General features: G+C 36.0%; 1 long non-coding RNA gene and 1 other non-coding gene across 5 annotated transcripts; both read right to left on the bottom strand.

The window, feature by feature from the left end:
• Positions 1-539: 539 nt before the first annotated feature.
• LOC112779800 (uncharacterized) lies at positions 540-3,311 on the bottom strand. Of its 4 annotated transcripts, none has more exons than XR_011877579.1 (5): positions 2,863-3,311; positions 2,087-2,186; positions 1,515-1,597; positions 1,201-1,309; positions 540-923 (listed from the first exon to the last, which is right to left on the bottom strand). It is a non-coding gene; the product is annotated as an uncharacterized lncRNA (long non-coding RNA). The 4 variants fall into 4 exon arrangements; XR_011877581.1 differs by having other exon boundaries at positions 1,201-1,331; positions 2,863-3,293; XR_003190869.3 differs by lacking the exons at positions 2,087-2,186; positions 2,863-3,311 and adding an exon at positions 1,799-1,894.
• A 7,499-nt stretch (positions 3,312-10,810) lies between these two features.
• Positions 10,811-10,918, bottom strand: LOC112781367 (small nucleolar RNA R71). The gene has a single exon (XR_003192148.1). It is a non-coding gene; the product is annotated as a small nucleolar RNA R71 (small nucleolar RNA).
• Between the last annotated feature and the right edge of the window lie 378 nt (positions 10,919-11,296).

Raw genomic sequence — 11,296 nt, 5'->3', positions numbered from 1 at the left:
TTGCCAATGCTCAAAGGCAACAGTTTTTTACCTAAGGCAACGGTAACAAAATAACCGTTGCCAAAGTTACTGGTATAGACAACGGTTTTGACAACAATTTTTAAAGAACGGTTTAGAACCGTTGCTGGATAGGCAATGGTTTAAAATCGTTCTCTTTCATGACGCAACGGTTTAAAATCATAATTGGATAGGCAACGGTTTTAAACTGTTGTAGTTTTATTATTCACAAAGCCAACGGTTTTAAAGCGTTGCCATTAGTGTCGTTTTCTGGCAACGGTTTTATTACCATTGCCATTTTATAGTTGTCTTTGACAACGGTTTTAACACCATTACCTTTTATGACTTTTGACAACGATTTTTATAATATATAATTCTTTATTTACAATAGGTTTCTCATGTTTCATTGAAATTAGTTCCAACTATTTTTTTAATTTAATGTCAATAAATAAATCAAATCACTAAAGAAAAATATACATAATAAAGAAAAGTTGTACTCATTGCTCTGCATCATTTTACAACTTAAAATACACCAAACGAAATTCAAATCCAAATTAGAATCAATTAATTCATTGTTTGCACACGCAAAAACTTCAAAGTTTAAAATCTATACATGTTGACACTAGCCAAGCCATTACCGACTAAGAACCTGATGTAGCAAGTAGCATTCTCAATCAACATGTAACTGCTAAAGTAACTAAAAGAACATTGATTAGCATCAGACATAATGCAAACTACAAGAAGCATAGAAGAGAAACATGCAACACAAAGCATATCACAACTTTGATCTTAGCAACATTGTTTGCTCTCTCTTTATCTGATGAGGAACTCCTAAGGACTTGGATCTTAGACAAGCCGCGGAATTTGTTTCCAAGTCTGCTGCCACCGAGAATGTACTCAGCTGAGTCATCAAACAAATTTAATCCCTGAAAATTACAATAATTTAAACACTCATTTTGTGAAACACTAAGACATCCATTGAGAGAATCAACTCGGAATTCTCAGCCATTTTACATGCTAACAAGATAAACCAACCAGCAATTAAAAAATAACCATTAATAATAGAAAATAAGCTTAATCCAAAACTAAATTGAATTCAAACAAAACTTCTATGCTTAACTTTTTACATAGAGAGAACATATTCAGCTAAATGACTCTTTGATTTATAATAGAAAATAAGCTTAATCCAAACACACACCGAACCTGAGCGGACCAAGTGGGGGACAACGCAGTGGACGCAAGCAGAGAGGAGAGCACGGAATAGCATTGGATGACAAAGTAGGAACCGATGACGACGCAGAACTATTTTCTCCTAACATTGCTCAGAACAAAATCTCATTAAAGAAAAAAAATTCAATCAACAAAGTAACTAATGGCAGAATAAACCAACATCATCATAGCAACAATAAACAAAATTCATAATAAAAGAAACCAATTCATAAACCAAACAAATGAAATCATGGGGTTCTTCCCAAAAGATTTTACCATAATAGAAGAATAGTCTTTATAGTTTATACCTCAAAGCAAACAGGGCAATTGTGATGCATTATTCTTTTCAAACAGTGATGACCAGCTTCCAATAATTTAGAGTAGCAGCATCCTAAAACATATAATGATTAATTTACAAGGATCAAGAAAAAAAGATATAACTATGCAGAGAAAACAGGAAAAAAAAATAAGGAACAATGAATAAACTCACCATATTTCTCACCTCAATTCACCATTCACAGCAGTATCATTAATCAATTACTCACTTAATCAAATTATAACTCAATAGCTGAATAACTAAAAAAAACTATACCTGATGCTTATTGATGCAGGCAGGCGACCCACAATCAATTTTATTTGCATTGAACAGTTCCAGCCAAAACAGAATTAATATTTTCCTATTTTGAATCAATGACAAAAACAGAGCAGTGACCAAAATAGAAAATGCATTTCCAGCCAGAGAACTAGTGATCAAAACAGAAAATGCACTTCTAGCCAGATAACCAGTGACCAAAACAGGCAGTATTATACCAAATCAATATTCAGATAAAAACAGAAACTAAATCAATTAAAATAATAGAACAAGAGACACTTGAGTTACCTAAATAGAGGTTGAGCCACAATGAGGAGGTAGAGAACCAGTGACACGACACAATTCAGAAGCAGCGACATCCAGATTGTAATGCCCCCAAAGAGAAATACTTGAAGCCAAATCAGGCATGAAACACAACCAAAAAATATAATACAGATTGAAAGCCACAATATAATGAACATAACTATTGAACTATCCACATAAACTACACATAACTTATATCCACTAAAGTGGCTACTTTTCTCAATATGTAGGGAGAAGTTAGAAATACCGGGAAATGGTTGTTTAACTTTAATGGTGCTGTTATTTCTCAATTCATTCAATTAAATGAACATATTGTATACCTAACTGCACGCCAATCAAATTCTAGCAATTCAAACAAGTCATGGTTATGTAGTAAAATAGCATCCCTTGAGTAAAAAAAGGTAGGAACAGCACAATTGCACAACATACCCTTGAACTAAACTGCAGACAACTACAGCTAACTTCAATGAACCATATTCTGATTATAATGATGTTTTTTCTAGTACCTTGTTAGGGGATTACATTCTATCAAATAATCCAACAAATCCTAACAAAAATCATAGACTATCGTTTATGTTTAGACAATAATTTGAATAATATTTGATCTAATGTCACAACACCTAATCAATTTTCCTTTTTGAATTAAAAAAAGCAGTTAGTGTAGCATGAGTAAGAAAGGGACTTGCAGAAAACACGATTACAAAGTAAAAAAAATGGACAAATGAATAACTGTACTAGAATTAGAAGAAAAAGAAACTCACTCTGTATGAAGGAAACGGGTATTCGAAAATGTAGGACAGCAGACGACGGCGTGACAGCAGAAGCAGCAAAGTAGAAGCAGAAGAGGTGACATCCCACAAACGACCACGAGAAGCATCGACGGCCAGCGCAGTAACAACGACGGCGACAACACACAACAGCAACTCCGTCTTCCTCGCGCGATACATCCCTCTCCTCGACGATGACGCAGGTGACGGCTGCAGCAGGACGCAGCGGCAAGCTGGGCGCGACGGGGTGCGGTGGCGATGCGGCTCCCTCCCCTCTTCTCCCTTCTTCTCCGTTCTCTCTTTCTTTTCTTTCTTTTGTGGGTGTGTTGCCGTGTGTATTGTGCTGTGTGTGTGAGGAGTGTGGCGGCAATGTGAGGAGGGAGGGAGGGTGAGTGTGAGTTAGAGACTTAGAGTCAGTGTCAATTAGGGTTTTGTTTTGGGGGAAAAGGGTTAGAATTAGTATAGGTATTTTTAATAAAAATAGAAATAATTTAAAAATAAAAAATTAATTTTTTTTATCTAACAATAATATTTATAAAAATATTATTTAATTGTTAATTTGTAAATTATTTTTAATTAAATACACTAATTTAATAATTAGAGATAATTAAATTAATTTTTTAAAATTATAAGTAAAATTTAAAATCTAATTATTCAAAATAAAGTATATAAAATTTTTATTATTTTTTAATTAGTAAAATTTTTATATGTATTTTTTAATTTATATAATTATTTAAATATTAAAAATTGTTACTTGATAAAAAATTGTGGTAATGGTTATAAAACCGTTCTTTAAAATAGCCTAAGAGAACGGTTTTATTTTGTTGTTATAACGTAATGAAAAATTAAATTTCAACTACAACACTATAAAAACCGTTGTTTAAGACTATCTAATAGAACGGTTTTAAAGTGTAGCAATTTAGGCAACGGTTTTTAAGCGTGTCATTTGTACAATTATTTAAACAACATTTACAAACCGTTGCTTAAAACAAATCCTTGTAACGGTTATAAAATCGTTCTTTAAAATAGTTAAAGAGAACGGTTTTATTTTGTTGATATAAAATAATAAAAATTGAACTTCAACAGCAACATTGTAAAAAATCGTTGTCTAAAATCATCTAAGAGAACGGTTTTAAGCCGTTGCAGATTTTAGCGTTGCTAAAGCCCATATTTGTTGTAGTGGCGGCACTTATTAGCCGATATACGCCCAACACACTCACTGTAAGCAACCTCTGTCTTACAGGAGCACAATGATCTCGATACCTGTGTAAACAACCTCTGTCTTACAGCAAAGCATTATAGCAAGGTATACCAGGAAAGCACTCTCAGTGGTTGTACCACCATCTATCTGACTGCCTTCACGTAGCAGATTATCACATAATCATTCTCATTACCATCATTCATTATCATTTTCATTATTCATCATCACTTTCACATTCTTATGCAGTACATCTTTCTTTCTCTGTTCAATCATACTGTACAAACTTTACATCTTTCACTTTTACAATATCCTGGCTCAAACCATTTTTCTTTATCATATTACTCTTTTCTCTTTGTATCTCTTTACTTTATTCTGGTTACTTTGTGCTCTATGTTACTTTATTCTACTCTGATTTCTCTGTTTAACATTTGTATTTAAAGCTTATGTAAATTTCGGTATGAATAGTTAGCCTGTCCCAAGTATAGGTTCATTAAGTCTATACTAAAACAGTTTAACTTTTCATATAATACATAACCCTAGTCGCAACTCAAGGACTAACTATGTTGCCCTAGTTCGTTCACTAATTTCTGTCTGTTTTTCTGTCATTAAAACTTTACAGACTTTTCCTTCGATTATTATCTTTTCTTCAACTTTTTATCTTTCTTTTATCTTTGCCTCACTAATATGTTCTTACCACTCCCTAAGTGTTTTATGAAGGTAATCATGAGATTCCGCGCTTAATGTTGTCTTTCTAAAGCTTTTATAGAAAACTGCATTTTCCGTATTATTTTATTATTTTATTAAAATATTATTTTTAATTAAATATTATTATTTAATATTTTATTATTATTTATTATTTTATCATTAAATTTTCGAAAATTAACTTTACTTTAACCTTTAACCTTTAAAATTAACTTTTTACCACCCGTAACTTTTAATATTTCTACTTTTACTACCCTAACTTTCAGAAATTACCAAATAACCCCTTAAACACCAAAAATTTTACTTCCTTACCCTTTTAAAGATCTAAAACCTGTTCTTCATTGTTCTTCATCACAATCAAAGTGTTCTTCGTGTTCTTCATAAATTCTTCAGTGTCTTTCTTTATTTTTCCCCGTTTTTCAGTCTTTTCAACAACCGATTTTTACCATAATTCAAAATAAATTTCCAGCCACTAAAACCCCATATTTTCCACATGATTTCAACACAAATTGAACATCAATTTAGGTCCTACAGTTTCGTTTTTCCAGCTGATCCAAGAACATGAACTTTAAAGCTTGAATTTCATTAAATTTCATCAAAATTTCACCAAATTTTCACCAAGAATCAGTCATATATGCAACCAATTTTTAACACAGCCAAATCATACAACATTCACACAAATCAAACACAAATAATCAAGATTAAGTTCGTTACACCCTACCTTGATTTGCTGCTCCAAATCCGGTTACTCTTTGAAGTGTTCTTAAAGCACTTTTTCCTCCTAAAATACATCAAGAACAACTTTAAAACTCTAAAACATCAACTAAACGAACTTCAATAGCATCTTAGGAAGGTTATCCTCACCTTAAACGTGCAGGAAATCAAAGATCTTTCGCCCACATGTCAAGCTAAGCAAGAGATCTAAGGAAGAACATCAAGAAAACACTTGTTTAAGCATGTTTCCTTGAAAACCAAATTCAAATGGGAAAGGGACAGCCATCTAACCTTAGTTCCAGCCTTGATAAGTTACATGGTTATGTAGAGAAAGAAGAGAGGATCATTTTGGTGAAATCGGAGTTTTGATTTGAGTTTTAGCTCAGAAGAAATCAAGCTTTGAAGGTTAAGTGTTCATGAAAGTTTCTCTCTTCTCTCTCCTGTTATTTTCGTCCAAAATGAAGAAATGACACAGCCTTGGAGTGTCTTGGGGGTGTAGGGGGAATTGTGATTGGTTGGCTTAGAGGTGGATTAAAATAATATTAAAATATCTCAGGTGTATAACTACTAAAACTAGGTGTATCGGAATACCTATAAAAACATCTCTAAAAATTATTTCTGAGCTACTAGCATAAATGACACTAGTAACATATTTATTGTGAGAATAAAACATGTATAATGAGGCTTTATCATTGCTGAAGTCATCAGAGAGTGCTGGTGCTAAACTGCACCAGTAAACTGTGAACCCGGTTAAACCGATTTTCTATTTTTAACTAAAACTGACCAGGTTATAATATCATTCAAGAAGCTTCTAATACTAATATAATAATAATATCATCCTATTATCTCTATTCTCTCATAAATCAAGTCCGGTTTGTCAAACTGAAACTATTTACAAAAACCGAATCAAAACTCCTAACCGATACGGTTCAAAAACTAGGTTCTTCGTGACCGCGTTATCGAGCTTGCCTCAGAAAAGGTTCTAGCTTAAATATAACATAATGACAATGAGGATTGAGATACTTGATGACATATCAAAGGTTTTCCCCTTACTGATCTTCCAGAGAAATCCGTACTTTTAGAAAAGATCTCGCGTACTCAAAAACTGGGGTTGTTACATTCTACCCTCCTAAAAGAAAATTTTGCCTTCAAATTTTCAGTTACCTGAGAATAGATGTGGGTAATCAGCTTTCATCTTATCTTCCAGTTCCCAAGTGTGCTCTTCTTTTCCTCTTGGTCCCCATGCTACTTTGACTAAGCGAACAGTCTTGCCTCTTAGCTGCTTATCACTTCTTTCTACGATCTGAACTGGTGATGCTTGATATGTCAAATCGTTTCGTAACTGTACTATTTCCGGTTGTAGAAAGTGACTCTCGTCAGGAATATATTTCTTAAGTTGTGAGACATGAAAAACATCATGAAGGTTTGACGGATATGGAGGAAGGGCTACTTGATAAGCTACTAGACCGACTCTTTTAAGTATTTGGAAAGGTCCTATGTATCGAGGGTTAAGCTTTTTAGTCTTAAGGGCTCTACCTATTCCAGTAGTCGGGGTTACTTTAAGAGAGACATGGTCTCCCTCTCTAAACTCTAAGGGTCTACGTCTGTTATCGGCATAGCTCTTTTGACGGCTTTGTGCTATCTGGATCTTCTGACGAATCCCCTTTATCTTCTCAGTAGTTTCTTTTACTAAGTCTGGACCTAAGACACTAGCTTCTCCGTCATCATTCAAACACAATGGTGTCTGACATCTCCTTCCATAGAGAGCTTCATAAGGTGCCATCTCGATACTTTGTTGGTAACTGTTGTTGTAGACGAACTCGACCAACGGCAAATATTTATCCCAACTGCCTTGGTTATCCATCAGACAAGATCTTAGCATGTCTTCTAATGTTTGGATTGTCCGTTCGGATTGTCCGTCTTTCTGAGGATGGTATGCTGTACTCATGTGCAATTTTGTCCCCAATGCTTTTTGAAAAGCTCCCTAGAATCTAGAGGTAAACCTCAGATCTCGATCTGAAACAATTGACGAAGGTATCCCATGCAATCGTATGATTTCTTGAATATATATCCATGCCAGCCTTTCTAAAGTATAATCAACTCGAATCCAAAGGAAGTGCATTGAATTTGTCAACCTGTCCACAATTACCCAGATGGCATCGTGTCCTGACGGCTTCTGATGTTCCACCTTCACCTTCTGGCAGGTTAAACATTTTAAGACACAATTAGCTACCTCTTTCTTTAAGCCCGGCCACCAGAACATTCGTTTCAAATCTTGATGCATCTTTGTCACTCCAGGATGCATAGAAAATCTACTTTGATGAGCTTCTACAAGAATTCTTTGCTGCAAATCTCCAGAGCTAGGCACACAAATTCTGTTCTTGTATCTCCAGAGACCACTACGATCTTGTCTCACAACTTTTGGTTCCTCTACTTTCATCCGTCTCAGCATCGTCATCATTTCTGAATTCTGAACACAGTCTTTGGTATATCTGGCTACATGAATTTGGTGATGACCGAGTCGCAAATAAATCTTTGAGAACATAGTTGCACCTTTCAACTGATCCATCAAATCATCAATCCATTGAAGTGGGTAGTTGTTCTTGATAGTGAATTTATTTAACTGTCGATAATCTACGCAAAGTTGCATTCCATCATCCTTCTTCTTTAATAGCAATACTGGAGCTCCCCAAGGTGATGCACTAGGACGAATAAATTTCTTTCCAAGTAGCTCATCCAACTGCTTCTTCAACTCTGCAAGTTCCAGTGGTGACATCCGGTACGGTGCTATGGAAATCGGTCCGGTTCCAGGTACTAGTTCAATGCTGAATTCTATCTCTCGCTGAGGAGGAAACTCAAGTATGTCGTCCGGGAAAACATCAGGAAATTCCTTCACCACTCGGATTTGTTCTAAGCTTAATTCACTGTCATTCGAGCTAGCCGCTAACAGAACGTACCCCTCACAATCACTCCCGTATAATGTAACTCTTACAGAATTTAGATATAAGGTATGAGATAGAAATTGTTTAGTATGTAGACTATCAGATGGAATAACAGCAGTTATTTCAAAACAATCATGGAAAACATGATACTTGGACAACCAATCTAATCCAAGAATAACTTCCAAACCACATAGAGGCAAACAGATTAGATCATGTATAAAAGTTATGTTCCTAATAGTGAAGGGTACTTGCAGGCACACTAAACTAGTCAAAGAATTTTGGGATGCAGGTGTGATAAACCACTATTTTATGGTTTATATTGTGCTTAATTGTATGGTTTTATCAATTCTTTACCCACTTATTCATATGATTGGCATGCATTTATATTTCCCTCCTAAATTTATTACATGATTGAATATTTGCTTCCTAAAGACTTTTAATTATGTATTTTAATTCTCCTTCATTCCATTAGATGCTGTGATCTGTGTGTTAAGTATTTCAGGCTTTATAGGGCATGAATGACTTGGAGATTGGAAAGGAAGCTTGCAAAAATGGAAGGAACACAAGAAATTGAGGAGATGACCAGCGAGAAGTGACGCGGACGCATGGCTCACGTGACCGCGCGACAAAGAGGAAATCGCAGTGACGCGGACGCATGGCTCACGCGACCGCGCGGATTGGAACTGTACAAGTGACGCGGAGGCGTGGACGACGTGCACGCGTGGCAAGGCAAAACGCCGAATGACGCGTCCGCATGAATGACACGATCGCGTGACATTCATGATCTGCAGAATCTGCAGATTTTGCTGGGGGCAATTTTGGGCCCTGTTTTGACCCAATTTTCGACCTAGAAAAGCATACTAGAGCCAAGGATCATGGAAAAACGAGAGAGAACATTCATTCCAGACAATCCTCAGTTTTAGATCTAGTTTTTACTCCTCCTCTAGGTTTTCTCTCTACACATTCATAGTTCTTAGGATTTGATTTTTATTTCTTTTTGAATTGGGATACTGAGAAGAGTTATTACCTCAGCGAGACTTCGTCATTCTAGTTTGTTTTCCTTACCTGTCTCTTACTCTTCCATGTCCTTTGTTTACTCGGAATTATTATTGGATTATTTTTAGAATTTATTAATACAAGAACTAAAAAGAAGAATTGGGATATTGAGTAGTTCCATAACTTGGATGGGAGTTGATTGAAGGGAAGACCTTGAGTTGAAATGCTTAAAAGAAAAATTGTAATTGGGTTTATTGTTTGATTGCCCTCTAGTCACTGACACCAATCCTTTTCAATTGAGCGGATTGGAACTTGTGATTAAAAATAGCTTTCCAACTTGCTTGACTTTCCCTTACCTAGTAAGGGATAACTAAACAGAAGAACCCTCAATTATCAATTAATCTTGAGAGTACTCCAACAAGAATAGGGCTTCCGACTAATCTACTCCCAGTCAAGGCTTTTATTTAAAATTACACAAATTCTCTAATTTAATTTCTTGTTATTCAACTCAACCCATTTTTTGAAAACATCTAAATAATAAAATAGCACACCTTTCTGCAACTCGTTGGGAGACGACTTAGGACTCATACTCCCAGTATTTTAATTTAAATTTTGTGACAACCCTTCTAAATTGATAAGCAGATTTCTGGTTGGTTAAGAACTGTACTTGCAACGTATCTCTTCTAATAATTTCTTAACTCGCCAATTTCTGCCACGTCAATTTTTGGCGCCATTGTCGGGGACTTGCAATAGAGTGCTAAAGTTATTAATTGGAATTTATTTATTTGCATTTTATTTTATTTTGCTACTATGAGCTTCATGTTTCTTTCTTTAAATGACGCGTTCACTTTCTAATCCAAGCTTGCCAGTATTCGATCCTGAGATTGAAAAAACTATTTCACGAATAAGGCAAGCTCGGCGTCAGTTAGTCCTCTCTGAGGGTGGATTTGAAACGTCACTTGAGGAAGAAACAGGCTCCCTTTCTGCTGATTCGGTTGATTTACGTGCAGGTGACATGGCAGCACCTAGGAGAATTACTATCCAGGAGGCTAGAGCCCCTGATTTTTTAATGCAACCGTTTCAAGCGCATCACCCAGTGGTGGCTACAGACTTTGAAATAAAGACTGCACTGCTCAATTTGATGCCTAAGTTTCATGGCTTACCTGCTCAAGAGCCTATAAAGCACCTTAGAGACTTCCAAGCAGCCTGTTCTACTGTCAGGCGTGATGGTGCAAATGAAACTTCAATTTTGTTAAAAGCCTTCCCATTCTCTCTTGAGAGAAATGCGAGAGAGTGGTACTACACTCAACCCGCAGCAATTGTATCCGACTGGGATACACTTAGAAGAGAATTTTTGGAAAAATTCTTTCCAGCTGAAGTTACTGATAAACTAAGAAAAGACATTTCCATGATTGTTCAGGACGAATCCGAGACTCTCTATGAATACTGGGAGCGCTTCAACAACCTTTTGGAAGCATGCCCCCACCATATGATTGACAGGATAGTGTTGCTCGGCTACGTAAGAAAGGGCATGAGGCCCCAAGATAAGACTACATTGGAAAGTGCTAGCAATGGGCCTATGAAAAAGTACAAGACCACTGATGAGGCATGGCAATTGATCAGCGACTTAGCTGAATCTACAAGGAATCATAGGCAGAAACAAGGCCGGTCAAAAGCTGTTGCAGAGGTATCTTCTAGCAAGGAGACTACTGCTCTGGCTTAGAGTATAAGTGAAATGACCACCTTACTGAAGCAGATGCAATTGAGTCTACAACAAGCGCATCAAAACCAACAGGTAGTCCCACAGAGAGTGTGCGGAATCTGTGCTGATTACAGCCATTATACTGATGAATGTCCGCAGCTCCAACAGGAA

The sequence above is a fragment of the Arachis hypogaea genome, chromosome 19, assembly GCF_003086295.3.
Source record: "Arachis hypogaea cultivar Tifrunner chromosome 19, arahy.Tifrunner.gnm2.J5K5, whole genome shotgun sequence".
Lineage (NCBI taxonomy): Eukaryota > Viridiplantae > Streptophyta > Magnoliopsida > Fabales > Fabaceae > Arachis > Arachis hypogaea.
The sequence above is the reverse complement of the archived record's forward strand: the minus strand, read 5'-3'. Positions and strand labels throughout refer to the sequence as shown.